A 16,631-nucleotide genomic window follows, 5' to 3' on the forward strand; every position below is an offset into this window, starting at 1 on the left:
TCCTGAAGATGGATGGAGTGTCCGTTGTTATTTACCAGCACGCTGGTACTGTTGTTCCTCTTATACTTGGCCGACCTCACTCAGTCAAGGTTTCCATCCAGACCCGTTCGGCATCTGCATTTGTTAGCGCTCTTCTGGAAGTGGCTCTTCCGTGGCCACCTAACCCAGCACCTGGTGCACAGTGGGGACTCTGGAGGTGTCAGCTCCCTCTTTCTTCCCTCTCCCTCCTTGTGGCCGGGGGTAAGATTTAAAAACACCTTTTTGGATGAAATGCTGTAAATATATATAAACATAGAGTAGCACAGTGTACCCACTTACCCACCACTCAGCTCCAACTGTGTTCAACTCGTGGCCAGTCGGGTTTCTTTTACGCCTCTGTCTTCTACCCCCTCGATTTCACAATAATAGTTTGAAGCAAATCCTACGCATCAAAAATCCTGGATACCAAAACCATATCATTTTGTGTGTGAATATTCAGTATGTATCTCTAAAAGAAAAGGTTTCTGAAAATACTCATAACACACATGAAACTTAGTGAAAATTCCTTAAAATCATGAAATATCTGGTGTTTAAACTTCCAGTCTTCTCACACATAACATAAAGGTTTCCTCCTCCTTTGTTTTTATTATTTGATAGTCTGAATCAGGATTCAGACCAGGCCCGCACACTGCACGTGGATGCCTTGGGGTCTAAGACTGTTGTCATCCAGAGGTTCCCCCTCTAGATTAAATAATAGAACCCTTTTTTGGTTTTATCATCATCATTATTGTTATTTTGCAATTTATTTGTTGAAAAAACCAGATTGTTCATCCTATAAAATTTCTCACAGTCTGGTTTTTACCAATTATGTCCCCATGGTGAGGTTTAGCATCTTCCTGTAAATTGGCAGTCAATTCTAGTGGTTTCATGGATTCAGGTTTCATTGGGCAAGACTGCTTCATAGGTGGGCGCATCTTTCTGTCAGGCAGCACGTGCTGTCAGGCTGTCCCCTTCTTGGTGATGTTACCAGCTACTGATGGTCAGTGCCGAAACTCCATTAATTCAGTGGTGCATTGATTGCAAAATGGTGATATTCTGTTCTAATTCTGTCTTCCCTTCCTCTTCTGTTAGCTGGAAAACTTCTATAAAGAGAAACTTTCCTTCATCAACAATGGTAGGATTCATATAGGAAAAGCAGGATGAATGCTTGATTCTTTCCCTTTATTTACCAGTTTTTAAAATAACGGGTTGTTCATTAACATTGTCCAGTGGTGATCAATTAAGGGTTGTTTTTTTTTGATACCGTTATGAACTCATAGATTTAAGCATAACTGATGTTTTAAGATTTTAATGGGCTTTTGTGCTTGCTCCTTTTGTCTTTATCATTTGAGGGATCTAAATAATATGACTTTCTCTCCTTTTTTCATCTGGCTTAGCAATATGCTCAGATACATATTTTTTAAAATAAATTTATTTATTTATTTTTGGCTGTGTTGGGTCTTCAGTGCTTCGTGTGGGCTTTCTCTAGTTGTTGTGAGCGGGGGCTACTCTTCGTTGCAGTGCGCGGGCTTCTCATTGTTGTGGCCTCTCCTGTTGAGGAGCACGGGCTCTAGGTGCGCAGGCCTCAGCAGTTGTGGCACGTGGGCTCAGCAGTTGCGGCCTGTGGGTTCTAGAGCGCAGGCTCAGCAGTTGTGGCGCACGGGCCTAGCTGCCCCGTGGCACGTGGGATCCTCCCGGGCCAGGACCCGAACCCGTGTCCCCTGCATTGGCAGGCAGACTCCCAACCACTGTGCCACCGGGAAAGCCCCAGTGCTCAGATATTTTGAGACATCAGGAAGGAAAGAACCCTATACGTAGACTAAGGGTTGTGTTCCCTACGTGTGTGAAGGGGAAATCATAAAATAGCTCTTGAGTGCCATCTGGCTCAGAGATCCCTCGCAGCATTGACGAGTCTTTAAGCGTGGTTGAAGAACGGAGTTTACAGGGCAGGGGAAAGTTATGTATTGATGAGGATGTAGAGGGCACCCAAAGTAACAGCAGCTTAAACAAGATAGATGATTGATTTCTCATGTAACAGCACAGGCATAAGCAGTCCAGGGCTGGTATACTGGTCCCATGGTGGCAAGACTAGGCTCTTTCTGTCTTATCACCCTGCCATTCTTAGGGTGGTACCCTCATCTGCACTAAGATGGCTCCTGGATGCAGGAGAGGGTGGAGGAAAAGAGGAAGAAAGGCATGCCCCTTCTCTTTAAGGGCATAACCTGGAAATCTCATATATCCCAGCATCTGATACCTCATTGGCCAGAACTTTGTCATGTGACCAGAGTGAGCTGCAGGGGAGTCTGGGAAATGTAGTTTTCATATTTACCCAACCGTGTGCAGAGCTAAAGCCTATTACTGTGGAAGACAGGAAGAATGGGTTCTGGGTCTCTGCACAAGAAGCATGATCATAATGGGAAAATAGCTCCAAAAGGAGGTTGGATATTTTGTATTGTTTAATATTCTTAGGAGTTTCTTCATCTATTCCACAAATATTTATTGAATGCTTCCTATGTACCAAGTGCAATTTTAGGTCCTGGGGACACAGAAATGCATTAAACAGGTCCCTGCTTTCATGAAGCTTACCTCCTAGTTAGGGAACCAAACAAACAGCTAAACAAATATGTAGTTGTCTCTCTGCATCTACAGGGAATTAGCCCCAGGGTCCCCTGCAGATACCAAAATCCATGGGTGCTCAAGTCTTTTATATAAAATTGTGTAGTGTTTGCATATAACCTACATGTATCCTCATGTATACTTTAAATGATCTCCAGATTAACCGTAATACCTGATGCAAGGTAAATGCTATGTAAACAGTTGCCAGGCTTTTGGAACCGTCTGGAATTTTTTTTCCCGAACATTTCAATCCACGGTTGGTTGAATCTGTGGATGTGGTTATAGTCTATGAAGAAAGTCTAAAACAGAAGAGGGAAGAGCCCTTACATGTCCAGTTATTGCTGACTCTCCCCATGGAAGGAAGAATTGCCACCAGTTGAGAACCACTAGTCGGAAGGGTTTGTGCCTGATTCGAATGGAAACAACAGCTTTATAATGTTGAGTGTTGACTGTAAAGGCCTGTTTCATAGACTGGAGAACTCTTGGCTCTCTCTGGGTGTGAGAAGCCACTAGGAACTTCTTTCTTGCTGTGTTCAGTGTATTCCCTGCTGAGCGCCTGGGACAGTGGCTTCAGGGTCAGAGATGTTGATGAGTAGTTGTTATCAAAGGAAGCTTGACTTGGAGCCCCACTTTGCCTCCTTACTTGTGGCCTTGGGCGAGGCATGTGTGAAAAGCAATTTATAGACTGGCATGTGCCCCACAGGTACTGGGGAGGGCCTCTCTTAGCGTGGGGTTAGCAGGCTGCTGCCTCAGGAGACTGCCAGGAGGCATCTCGTTTGGGCATTTGCTTTCTTGGTTTGCCTTGAATCTGCTGGTGCCCATTCATTCATTCCTTCTTTGAATGGATATTCGCTGGGTACCTACTGTCTTCTGGGCTTTGTGCCAGGTGCTGGGACACAGCAGTGAGTGCAATGGACCGAGGCCCTCGCCTCATCTGACCAAGTCTCTAGGGGAGATGTTAATCCATGAGTAATGCGAATTTCAGATGGGGTTCAGTGCTCTGATGAAAACAAACAGGTGAAGGTAGGGGAGGGCATAACTTCTGACCGGGCAGTCAGGGCCAGCCTCTTAGAGGAGGCGACCTTGAGCTGAGACCTGAAGGAGGAGGTGGGGAAAGGGAATCCCAGGCAGAGGGAACAGCACGTCTAAGTGCTGGTTTGTGTGGAGGACAGAAAGAGGTCTGGGGTCGTTGAGATTCATGCCCAGGAGATGAGAGTTTGAGGGCAGGCCAGACCACGGAGGGCCTCAGGGGCCACAGCGAGAGGTTTGGATTTGATTCGTGGAGGGAAGGGAAGCTGCTGGCAGGTAGAAGGTTGCCGTTTGGGGGGGGGGTGTTGGCCAGGTGTGTTGGCCAGGTTAATAATCATAACGATAATCCCTCCCCCTTAATGAGCACCTTTGGAAGGCAGGGACTAATTATCATCTCCGAATCAAGGCTGTGCGACCAGGCTGAGGAGCGAGGCAGTGATCTGTCTCGGGTCACAGAGCTCAAGGCCCAGGGGATGAGCTGTTGGAGGCATGTGTGTGAGAGAATGATCTAGATTCAATTCATAAACAGAATAGAGCATTTATCTTGGGCCTTTCACTCCGTGTATCTGATGAGACGCCAGAAAATTGCTTTCCCTCCAGACCCGCTGATCTGACTGCTTCCTGGACACCACTGCGTGGTCACCCTGCAGGAATGCCAGACTCAACTGGTGCTAAAATGCTCTCATACCCGACCCTTCTCTATTCCTATCTCCCCTCCCCTACCTGTCCTGAGGAATTTGGGGTGTGGCCTTAGGCTAGTGACTTAATGTCTGTGACCTCAGTTTCCCCATCTGTAAAATGGGGCTAATAGCAGTGCTTCAGGTTTAAATGAAGTGATATATGAAAGTGCGTATAGCAAGGTCAGTCACATGGCAGGCGCTCCCTAGCATAACTGTCAGCTTCATCATCTTCCTCTGTCCAGGGTCGTGGAAATGTCTTAGTCTCTGCATTTGGGACGTGCCAACCCTTCTTTAATATCTTCTCACCACTTCTGGGTCGAGGCCATCTGCTCAGGCCCCACAGTGAGCCTCGTCAGGGACGCTGGCCCGGGCCCTCCGGACACCCTGCTGCGTGTGGGGTGCGGGAGGTCAACTGTAGCCTCGTTCGTACCAGCAGACGGCCGGCAGCAACCTGAATATCTGTTAATAAGAGCCAGTCACACAAGGGGGTACTGGGCAGCTGGGGATAGGAGGAGGGGGGGACCTTTTCCTGTTTGTATGTTGATGCTTTGGGATTCTTTTCGCCTTTGCCATATGCATGTATTTACTTTAAAAAAAATTAAGGGGAAAAAAAAGATGAAGGGATACAGTTCAGGTCCTAGCAATGACCCTAGAAGCTAATATAAAAAAAATGGGGATTTAGAAATAGGAAGCTTTTAGTCCCGGTCAGGGGCGCATCTCCCACCATTTGGATGCGTAATTGTCCTTGTGCACCCTTCTGGGCTTTGAGTGGAGGAGGACACGCAGCTGTGCTGAGATTTTCTTGCCTCTGGACCTGCGCCCACGCCGTAACCTCCGCCTGGAATGTCCCACCCCTCCCTCTGGTGCCTTCTGAAATCTGACCAGCGTTTGGAGGCTCTGACAAGCTCTCTTCTCCCTGCAGCCATAGGGTTTCTCTCTTCCTCTGAGCACTGGAGCCACACCTGGTCCCTTGCAGTTGCTGTTTATTCCATGTTCCTTTCAGGTGCTTTTGTGTATTCCCCACCCCCCACCTCAAGTCCAAGTCTCCGGGTGGTAAGGGCTGATGTCTCTGGCTTGTCTGTACCCCGGCTGCGCCTGGGCTGACTTTGCTTAGAGTACGTAAGCCCTTAATAACATTTTCTAATGTCACCTTTGTGCAGTCTAGCCCTGCTCCCTGCACATAAGATGCTCACCATATATTTGTGGAACGGCATGAATATCCCAGAATGAAATGGAGATCATATACTGCCTGGGTGTTTTGTTTGTTTTTTAAATTTATTTATTTCATTTATTATTTTTGGCTGCGTTGGGTCTTCGTTGCTACTCTTCGTTGCGCTGCACAGGCTTCTCATTGCGGTGCCTTCTCTTGTTGCGGAGCACAGGCTCTAGGCATGTGGGTTCAGTAGTTGCGGCTCGCAGGCTCTAGAGCGCAGGCTCAGTAGTTGTGGCGCATGGGCTTAGTTGCTCCGTGGTATGTGGGATCTTCCAGGACCAGGGCTCGAACCCGTGTCCCCTGCATTGGCAGGCGGATTCTTAACCACGGTGCCACCAGGGAAGCCCACTGCCTGGGTTTTAAATGATTGAAAACTATTCATCATAAAACCACAACAATAATACGTCTTATTAATAATAATAGCAGCTAATACTTAGATGTCATTTATTGCATACCAGGCACTCTTCTAAGACATCATTATTTTAACATATTTAATCTTCACAACAGCCCCATGAGGCAAGGACTATAATTATTCCCATTTTATAAATGAGGAACCTAGTCCAGAGAGGTTCAGTAACTGGCCCAAGGTCACACAGCGAGTGAGTAAGTATGTAGATGTTCCTTATCTAGGTTTTTGGGGAGGAAAGATGCCATGCATTTCTTTGGGAGTTCAGGAGTACAAATACAAAAAAACTCTGGAGCGGCTGCTTGCAAGGTGTGACAGCATATAAAACCTAGGGAGATGACCTGTGTCCTGGTCCTAGAATCAGGCCTCACGACAGCTTTGGAAGCAAGGGCTGTGAGCTTTTCAAAAGGCCTGAAGAAAAGTTTGAGAGACTTAGGGGGTTGGAGTGGAGGAATAAACTCCATCCGAAAAGAGAAGCACAGAACTGAAGTGACAAATGTTCAGTGAACTGCCTGTAAACATAAGATGTCAGCCAGTCACCTTCAACCTTTGCAGCAATATTTAAATTGTATTTATTGTGAGCAGTGGGGGCATTTTACTCGCTTGGCATCGTAGGGCCAGCCTGGAGTTTTCAAAAGTAACAGCACCGGGGCCCTCGAATGTCCTGCTGGTTCTCTGTGGGGTGGCAGTCAGGGGGGCACAGGGAATAGCACGGGGAGGCTCCAGCGGGCCCCTGGTCTGCCCCTCGATGCCACGCTCTCCTGGCCTCAGACTGCCCAGTGGACTTGAGTCCCAGAGGCAGAGTCCGAAGACCAGGCCGGGGCAGGCCTTCAAAAATATGCTGGCTGCTGGGCCCACTAGAAAATCCATTTCTTGCTTCCAGCCGGCAGCCCTGCCCAGCCCTGGGCCATCCTGGGGTTGTTGTGACAGCAAAACGAAGTGCCATGGAAACGCCTGTGCAACCCCGGGCTGCCTGGAGAGCAGGGCAGCTGCTCTCAGCTGGGACGGTGCAGTTTCCATCTGCCCTCCTCCCATTCCCCTTGGTATCCTGTTGTGCTTGGCCTGGGCTGGCTTTGGACTCAGAAGCGCTTCTTTTGCAGGGAGACCCGCGAGCTCGCTCCCCCTTTTCACGCCAAGAGGCAGCCCAGCTGGCTCTCACGCCCCGATTCCGGCTGCCGCCTTCCAGCCCCCTGTTCCTCCCGAAGGTGCGTCCCTGTGGGCCCAGCTGGCGGCCGGGGACGCCCGGGAGTGAGCATCTCAGCTGGCCCGGGGCTTCCCTCTGTAAACAGCGCAGTGTTTGCATCCCAGGCCTGGTCAGGGCTCTCCCGGCCAGTGGGGCCTCCCTCCCGCTGTGGTTCCAGGCATGTCTGGGGGCAGAAAACAGAAACCAGCCCTGTGTTTTCCAGGCTGCCAGGCTTCTGAGAAGTTCATGCCTCAGCCCAGAAATTCCCTGCTTCCGCTCACCCCCGGCCCCTTTCAGAGAAGAGGGTACCTGCTCCCCACAAGCTGGCTTCCTGTCTCTTCCGATGAAGGGCAAGTTTCTGGGAAGGTCTTTGGCCCCATTCGCAGTGGCCCTATCTCTCTGGTCACGGGACCCTCTCCCACCCCAGTCCCGCAGCTGTTTGATGTCAGAGCACAGGTCATGGGGACCCTGCCGTGGGCTCTTGCCACCTGACTGTGGCCAGGATCACCCTGGAAAGAGTTTCCTAAATTCAAACTCTAGATCACAGCCCTGGGGCAACTGCTGTCCTGAGGGAGCTGGTAGGCGTTTGGGGTTCCCTCTGTGGGGCTGGTGTTGGGGGCCGGCAGGAAGGAAAGCAATCCATTGAAAGTAATTCCTGCTGAAATAGGAGTGACTGATAAGGTTAGGGCCCCCTCCTGTGGGTGCCTCCAATTCCCACCGGGGCTCATTCATGCTGATGGGTCTCTCAGGGAGAAATGGGCTGGGATGTTTTCATGCAGAGGTTGCCACCTCTAGTTTCTGTGTCGGAAGGTTTGGCATCCTAACCCAAAGTCTTGCAATTTAGTCAGTTCTACTCCACACTTTTGCTGAGTACCTACCTACTATGTGCCAGGCAGAGAACAAGTCAAAGGGCATTGATTTGCTAACTCGCACCGTGGTTTGTAATATGGCCACGTGTAGAGAGAGAGAGAGAGAGAGAGAGAGAGAGAGAGAGAGAGAGAGAGTGTGTGTGTGTGTGTGTGTGTGTGTGTGTGTGTGTGTGTTTGCGTGCACGTGCCCAAAATCAGGGATGCAAAGGAACAGCCCAAGAGCTAGAATGGGCAGCAGAAGATATAAGTTGCCTCGATCAGGTCCTCCTTGGACTTCAGCGGTTAACTCTGATCATTTTAGGTCTGAACAAAAAGCTTCTGTCTTTACCATTAAACCAACGTTTCTTGGCGAGGCAGGAAGGCAGGGTAGAGTGGTTTCGAGTTTGTGCCCTGGAATCCCGCCTGCATTTAAATCCGGGCTCGGCCACCTGCTGGCTGTGTCACTCTGAGCAAGTCCCTTCAGCTCTCTGAGTCTTGGTTTACTGGACTGCAAAATGGGGATAATAATAATACCACCTACTCAGGGGGCCTTGTGAACACCGAATGGTTAATGCATGTAGATTTCTTAGACCAGAACCTGGCACAGAGCAAGTGCTCAGAACGTGCCAGCCTCCTGCACGATTTCTTTTTTTTTTTTCCTGAATGAATCAAACCGTTTCTTTCCGATTTGTGCCATAGGAATTATCCAAAGCTCCTTCTCCCCACCATCGATACCAAGACAGACCATCTTGTGGATTCCATTGAGCTGTGTGGTGAATCCCCACGCAGCACGCTTTCTTGACACCTGAAGCCAGCCAGGTCAATTGGCAGGTGCTGGGTGAATGAGGGGCGGTCCCTGCCCTGTGGATCTTACAGTCTCACGGGGAAGAAGGATAATAAATACAACAGAGAAACGTATTTCAGATGGTGAGACATGCTATGAAGGAGAGAAACAGGTGCTGTGAAAGGAGACCCTGGACAGGGTCTCTCAGAGGAGGTGACCTTCTCCTGCCCCAAGTGTGCCAGAAGGCCCCCTCCCCCAGTCCCCACGGGCACCCTGCTGTTGTTCCCCAGCCGAGTTCTTGTGTGGTAGGCACAAGGTAGTCTGTCTCAGTTTGTCTACCTTCCCTCCGTTTCCTTCCCCACCTCCTTCCTTCCTTCCTTCTCCCTCCCTCCCTCCCTCCCTCCTTCTCTCTCCCTTTCTTCCTTCTTTTCTTCCCTCCTTTCTTTAACTGTCAAATGACTTTCATTAAATATACATAAGATAGGGCTTCCCTGGTGGCGCAGTGGTTGAGAGCCCGCCTGCTGATGCAGGGGACACGGGTTCATGCCCCGGTCCGGGAAGATCCCACATACTGCGGAGTGGCTGGGCCCGTGAGCCATGGCCGCTGAGCCTGCGCGTCTGGAGCCTGTGCTCCACAACGGGAGAGGCCACAACAGTGAGAGGCCGGCGTACCGCAAAAAAAAAAAAAATATATATATATATATATATATACACACATAAGATATAAAAAATGATAACAATACAAATACCGTGTGCCTACCCCGAGTTTAAAGAAAAAGAATATAACCATTACCTGTGCACTCTTGTGCCTTCTAAAATCATTTTTTATTTGCAAATCTTTCGGTTATGTTTCTCTACAAGAGCACTCGTCAAAAATTTTTCTCTGATTTTCATTCTCACAGTGAAACTAATTCTTTTTTGGGGTCTAATTTTTTTAAATTGAAGTACAGTTCATTTACAATATTGTATTAGTTTCAGGTATATGACAAAGTGATTTAATTACACATATATATGTGTGTGTGTATATATATATGACACACAGATCTATATATATTCCTTATTTAGATTCTTTTCCATTATAGGTTATTGCAAGATAGTGAATAATATAGGTCCCTGTGCTGTACAGTAAACACTTATTGTTTATCTACTTTATAAATAGTAGTGTGTTAAAATAATTCTTTAATATCAAACTCAATGCTCAAATTTCCAGCTGCCTCATAAATGCCCTAATTTTTTCCCCACGGTTCGTCTTGACTCTGGATCCATGGCAGGCCCACACGGTGTGGTTGTTTGAAATGTATTTTCCATTTCTTTCATCTGTGCAGGCCCCCTTTATCTTTTTCCCCTCTGCCATCTTTGCGTTGAAGAAGCCAGGTGGTTTGCATGTAGGCTGGGCGTTGCTGGTTGCAGCCCCAAGGTGCCATCAGTCGTTGCTTTGCCCTCAGCATTTCCCGTAAATCAGTAGTGAGATGAGTGGCTGGATCAGATTGAGTTTGATGTTTTGAGTGAGGCTCCCTCATACGTGGTGTGTTCCTCCAGCAGAGGTGTCTGGGGTCTGTCTCTGTTCAGCAGTGTTCACAGCCATGATGTTCCACGCCTGGACTGAGCATGGAATTTTGAGTGTATTTTCTTCCCTCCCACCTTAGACTAGTTGCTATCCTCAATTTTGTGTTTGTCACTCTCCTTTTTTTAAAAAAATAGTTTTACCACTTGTTTGATTCTCTAAACAACACACTGCGTTTTGCATGCTTGTGAACTTTATATAAATGCAGTCATTCTGTAAGTAGTTTTCCGCGACTTGCTTCTTCCTTCAACATTACGTTCTTGGCATTCATAGGGTGTCATTTTTGTAGCTGGAATTCTTTCCTTGTCTCTGCCATGTAATAGTCCATCGTAGAGCTCATTTATCCTTTCTGCTGATGGTGGACATTTGGTCATTTCCAGGTTTTTTTCCCTATGCTGGTACAAACAGTGCTTTCCAAAATGTTCTCTCTCTGCACACAGAGGCGTTTCTGTCGGGTTGTACTTACAAGTAGAACTGCTTGGTCATTGGGCGTATGCATCTGCCACATCAGTAGACAATACCAAATTGTCTTCCAAAGCGGTTGTACCAGTTTATACTCCCATCAGCAACACAGAAGTAAGTACATGGCTCTACGTCCTCCCAACATTTGATACTGTAAGATTGCTAAAGTGTCTGCAAAACTCCTGTGGTTGAGATGGTATCTTTCAATGAACAGAAACTTTTAATGCCGTTAAATTTATTTTTGGAAAGGTTAATGAGCTTTTTGAATGTCATTTGGGACGGTGCTACCGAAAATGTGTCATTGGACTGGCAACAGGCGTGTCACGTGGAAGCTTGTTAGAAATGCAGATTCTCAGGCCCCACCCACCCAGAGCTGCTGAATCAGAAACACTAGGGTTGGGCCCAGCAACCTGAGCTTTTACGAGCCCTCCAGTGATTCCTCAAGTCCGAAGAACTGGTTTAGGAAATCCCTTTCTACCCCTATGTCATAAAGAGAGCTTCTCCTGTATCATCTTCCAAACATGTTACAGTTTTATCTTTCACACTTGTTTGTAATCCACCTGGATTTGATTTTTGTGTCCAGTATGAAGTAAATTTCTAATTTCGTCGTTTTCTGTGTGGATAAGTAGTGGCCCCAGACCATCTATTGAGAAGTCTGTCCTTTCCCCACGGGCCTGTAATCCATCCATGTTGTAAATATCGTTTCCATGTAAGTGCAGGCCCCTTCCTGCTCTCTCGGCTTTGTTCCATAGGAGAGTTTGTCCCCAGTTCTTAATTACAGCCGCTTTGTAGATATTCTGGACTGCTGGCAGGTTTAGTCCCCAGCTTGTTGTTCCCCAGAAGTGTCTTTTTGCTTTTCTGCAGACACGTTGGAGAGTCAGCCTGTCAGGCTCCACAGCATGGCATTGAGTCTTTGTGTCAACTTTGGATTGTGGAATCCTTGGCTCAAATGGGGGAAAGTGGACATTGTACAGTACTGAGTGTTTGTGGGGTCCTTCTAAAACCTGCTCAAGGTCATCTTTTATAACAGAAGTAAAGCTAGAGCCGCTTCTCACAGGGGCTTGCTGTCATTCTGGCCACCAGCCCTGCGGCATGGGCTGGGCTGCATCTCACAAGCCCATCATGGTGGTCCCTACCCTAAACCCACCGCCCCCCTCGAAGCTTAGTGGCCTCAGGGGATGCATCCTCAGGGTTGAGATGACAGAGGGCTATAGTTGGAAAGGCTGACCCACCCATCTCTGAGTGTCTCCAGTTCCCTGAGGATATGCTACTCTTAAAACCTGCCTCCTGCTAAGGTCTTTTCATGGGCAATTTCTAGCCACATCCCAGTTGGCGTATGAAATGGGCTCAGGATAGAGATGTTCACAAATGGAGAAACAGTTTCTCCTCCTTGAAGTTGGACTGAGTGGAAAACAAAGGTTGAGGGTTCCAGATTCCACAGTCTTGTCTTAAGCCCATTTGCGGCATGGTTTAATACGCCAGCTGTGTACCACCCTCGGTGCTAGGTGCTCTGTGGGTGGTGTGGGCCTTGTGGAACTTTGGAGCCAGGATTTCACTAGTCAGATAAGGAGCCAGGCAGGGGACAGCATGATCCAAAACTCAGAAGCCCTGGCTTCTCCCTTATGACAGCAAAGCATGATTTCTCTTGGAATCTGCTCTACTGAGACGGATGTTACAATACCCCACATTTGGCCATGATGAGGTCAACACTGGGGACACTGAAGGGAACACAAAGGCTCAAAGTTCCTGCCCTCTTTGAGCTCACAGTCTAAACATAAACGATAACACCAGCTAGAATAAGTGCTATGGAAAAAGGTAAAGCAGGGTGGAGGGGAATAGAGAGTGGTGTGTGGCATAGGGGGCCTGCTGTTCCATAAGGGAAGCATCCCAGAGGAGGTGACATTTGAGCAGAGATCTTGCTGATAGAACCTTGCAAATATCTAAGGAAAGAGCACCCTGGGTAGAGGGAATAGCAAGTGCAAAGGCCCTGGGGTGGAAGTATACTTGGCGCATGCAGAGTGTAGAAGGAAGGCTGGGGGGACTAGAGGAGAGTGAGGAAGAGAAATGCATACTCTTTGATCTCAAAGGAATGGCCTTTCCCAAGGCCAAGTGGGGTCCCTGGGTCCCAGCAGTGGGTTGGTGCTGGCTGGTGAGTCCATCCAAATGCAATTCTGACTAGTGTCCAGCTGCGGATAGTTGCAGATAGAGGCAGCCACTCACCTCTGTCACCTTCTGGGATAACCTGGATTTCCCATTAGATAGGCCCCTGACTGTGGAGGCTAAGATGGTTATACTTTCTTTGGAGAGAGGGTGACTTATATGCCATCAGAGCCCAAAGCCAGAATCAGATTGACACCATGGGAAGGCTTGGTTTCCTTAGATCTAGAAACCCAGCTTGCTGGTGGTTTTGTGAGGCGTGAGCTTCAACTTTCCTCTTCTGCAGGAGAATACTGCCAGCTGAAGCGAGCTGGGGTGGCCCCAGTCACAACCGGGAAGCTGCCATCTCTCTCTGAACCCCAGGCCTTGGCTCTACTTTAAGTCTTAGGAAAATCTAGCACCATCTCACCTTTTAGATATGTACCCCGGGCGTGGCATCGTGGTCCCAAAGGGGCCAAGTCACTCTTTGCTTCTTAAATCTCATCCCCCAGATTAACTACAGCAAACATATATGTTAGCTCACCCCCATTTTTCCTTGAATACTATATGGGTGACTTCTACTGGGTAACCCTGATAAAAGTTGGGGTCTCCCACGGACCAGTCTTTGTTCAGAGTTGCACTCAAAGAAGCAAATTCTGACTGCCAGATGATAATTACAAAAGAATTCCCATCTTCAATAGCTTGAGCCAGACTGGGTAGGTTTGAATCCTGGCTCTGTGACTTAGTAGCTGTATAAGTTGGGTATGTTCCTTAATCGCTCTGTGCCTCAGTTTCACCATCTGTAAAATGGGGACAGTTAGTACCTACTCTGTGGGATTACTGTGAGGATTAAATATATGTGAAGTGCTTTGTAGAAAGTGCTATATAAATTAATAAAATAATGGTAATTATTATTCTACTATATGTAACAGGATATCTCATCTATAACTAATAAAACAGCTGGCCAGCAACCTTCCTACTAGAGTTTCAGACCAGCTCCTGGAGACTGTCAAAAACCAGACTCAACTGGGCAAATTCTGGTTAAATCCAGATCAATTTGGAGTTTGTGTTTCATTCATTCATTCATTCAACCATCTCTCCAGGAAAATTAACTGAGTACCTACTATGTGCTGGGCTCTGTCCTGGGTGCTGGGGTCATGGCAGTGAATGAGAGAAGAGGTCCCTGCCCTCATGGGGTGATGACAACCCCATGAGGGGTTGATGCTTCCATGTCTTGAGCTTCAAGATACAGGGTCCTTATAGCCTGAGCCATGCTAACTGCCCGCCCCAAAACCAGGATCCAGCACCATGGTAACCATGTGCAAGGGAAAGGCGGGGTTCACCCTGATGCAGCTAATGCTGAGCTTCTGTGAACTGGTGTGTGCCCACAGTGCACACACGGTGGCCATAAATGAGATGACATATGTGAAAGCTGGGGTCCTGCATAGAAGGTGCCACTAAGTGTTGCTTCGTCAGCCCGTGCACACGTGGTCCTTTAGAAAGTGTGGAGATGAATGTGGCCACCTGCCCACCCCCTCCCCCCAAGGTCTTTCCAAATGGCCAGGCTCCCCTGTCAATGCCTGGGGAGCAGCTCAGGCACCGCTCTCTCTCGGCCTTGATGGAGTCGTGTTGCACGTGGATTTGGAGTTCTGCATTGTGAAGTCTGATTTGAGTGGAGGGTGGGCCTGAGGGTGGATGCTGGCATGAAGGCCCCAAGAAGCTGTGCTGGGAGGTGGGGCCTGTCTCATGTTGCTGGACCAGAGCAGGATGAGTGCATCTCCCTGGAGGCTGGCTCAGGGCAGGGGACCTCCTCCCACCCCTCAGGGCTTGGCATCTTCCTGGCTGTAGCTGATCTGCCCTCCTCCCAGTTAGCACCTAGGCTTCTTACTCGAAACGGGAGCCTCAGAACTGCCATGTTTACTCATCCTGAGAGCTGAGGACCGTTTGGGACGAGGTGCGGCATTTTTCTCGTAAGCCCCAAGGTCTTGCTGGTAAGATGTCGGTGGCTGGGGGCTGTGCGGGCCTGCTGCCAGGGCTGGCTTCCGGAGGCCTCTGGTTTGCAGAACGTTGGTGACTCAGAGGCTGTTGTGTGTGTCACTAGCCCAGTGCAGCCAGCGCACCGTGTGGGGTGGCCTGGGAGGGGGCCCCCCCTTGGCAGGACGTAAAAATGCACCTCTAGGAGCCGGGCTGACCTCAGACCCACCCACTCTGAAAATTCAGAAATAGCTTCCAAGGTGAAAGTGCTTTGGTGAGAGAAGGTGGCCTGGTCACCAGTCAATTCAGTGTGTTAACCACATGTTCTCTGTGGGGTGGACTAATAACGTACTAACAATGTTAGTAGGAACAGCTGCTAACATGGGGTTTTTTTTTGGTTAACTTGGCATTGTTCCAACTGTATGCATTGCCCGACGTCTTTCTGGGATGCACATTATTATTCCCATTTTACAGATGAGGAAACTGAGGCCCAAGAAGTGAAACGATTGACTCACATTCCGTTAGTGAATGTGGGGTACTTACAACGTGTCGGACGCTGTTTACAGTACCTGTCATGTGTCTACTCAATGGATTCCCTCTGAAGTTGTTAAGAACCGTCATTGCCCGTTTTTGGCAGGGCAGGTTCAGAGGGGGTCAGGGCTTGCCTCAAATCCATGGCAGGGCATGGCAGGCTGGACTTGGACCCCAGCAGTCTGGCTCCCACCTGTGTGTTTCCCTGTGGCTGTGCCCTGGTGTGAGCCCCTCACTGCTGTGCTCAGCCCCTGCACTGGGCCATCTGTGGCCACCACCCTCAGACACTTACCACCTTACCAGACACAGAAAGGCTGAATCCGTGAGGTCAGTGGAGGGCAGGGAAGGGAGAAGGGGCTGTTGGCCAGAGGATCCCGGGCAGCAGTTGAGGCTGGATGGCGGCAGAGAAGTGGGATTTGGATGCAAGGGGGGCTTTGCCGGCACAGAGCCACATGGCACGATGTTGTGTGTGTTTAGGGGTGTGGAGGACACTGGGGCCACAGCAGCTCCTGCTCCTTGTTCAAACCCTGCCTCGGAGTGTGGCCTTGGGCAAATCACTGAACCTCAGCTGCTTCGCCAGCAGATGCCTGCCCCGTGAGCACACCTTGAGATATTAGAGAGGAACGGTCTTGGGTAGAGCAGCGCTTACAGGACTGTCTTCGCTCAGGCCGCCATAACAGAATTCCGCTGACTGGGTGGCTTAAACAGCAGAAGTTATCCTCTCATAGTTCTGGAGGCCAGAAGTCTGAAATCAGGGTGCCCGTATGATTGGGTGCTGGTGAGCCTGCATGCCTTCTTGCTGGGCCCAGTGAGTGAGCAAACAAGCTCTCTGGTCTTTCTTCTTACAGGGCACTGATCCCATCCTGAGGGCCCCATCCTCATGGTCTCATCTAACCCAAATCACCTCCCAAAGGCCCACCTCCAAATACCATCACACTGGGGGTTAGGGCTTCAACATGGCAATTTGCGGGACACAGTTCAGTCCACAGCAAGGACTGTACAGGTGAAGGTTTGATCGAGGGGAGTGTGTCAGGAGTTAGGGTTCTGTCTGCATGTCCTGGGAGAGTTAAGGTATCTTAGGGACACCTGGTGTAATGTCACACACACACACACATAGTCCTTGCTGGTCACTCCAGGCAGCCTTTGAATTGGCCATCTGTGCCAGGCCTGGACCTGTGAATCTCACT

At 49.0% G+C, this 16,631-nt stretch overlaps 1 protein-coding gene across 6 annotated transcripts in view; it reads left to right on the forward strand.

Moving 5' to 3' along the window:
- Positions 1-16,631, forward strand: part of NFATC2 (nuclear factor of activated T cells 2) — a 158,363-nt gene that overhangs the window by 125,344 nt on the left and 16,388 nt on the right. The window lies entirely within an intron of this gene.

This window comes from Aethalodelphis obliquidens, unplaced genomic scaffold (assembly GCF_003676395.1).
Source record: "Aethalodelphis obliquidens isolate GAN/ISIS:26980383/991018 unplaced genomic scaffold, ASM367639v1 scaffold57, whole genome shotgun sequence".
In the NCBI taxonomy this organism is placed as follows: domain Eukaryota; kingdom Metazoa; phylum Chordata; class Mammalia; order Artiodactyla; family Delphinidae; genus Aethalodelphis; species Aethalodelphis obliquidens.